Raw genomic sequence first — 366 nt, forward strand, 5'->3', positions numbered from 1 at the left:
GAGCGGCTCCTCAACTGCCCGCTCAATACTACTCGCTACTCTCTGCACTGTTCAGCAGCTGGCCCCAAACACTGCCGACTCTAATGTGGCTTCCTCTGACTTTGGAAGTTCTGAGTCTGGCCCTGTTCAGCAATATGGCAATGCCCCAGGCTAGCCAGATGCTCCCCGTGCTTCCTGCCGACGGCCGCCACCGCACTGTCCCGGGACCGTCTCACCAGTCGCTCCCAGAGCCAGAAGCTATATGGCACTCCTGCCGCACAGTCGCAAACGTCTCTGCTCCAACGTCCGTTCAATCACATGGGCCCGGTGACCTCTCCAGCATCACTGCAGTCCCAGATATCAGATGCCCGCATCAGTGGGAGCCAG

This window comes from Triturus cristatus, chromosome 7, assembly GCF_964204655.1.
Source record: "Triturus cristatus chromosome 7, aTriCri1.1, whole genome shotgun sequence".
NCBI lineage: Eukaryota > Metazoa > Chordata > Amphibia > Caudata > Salamandridae > Triturus > Triturus cristatus.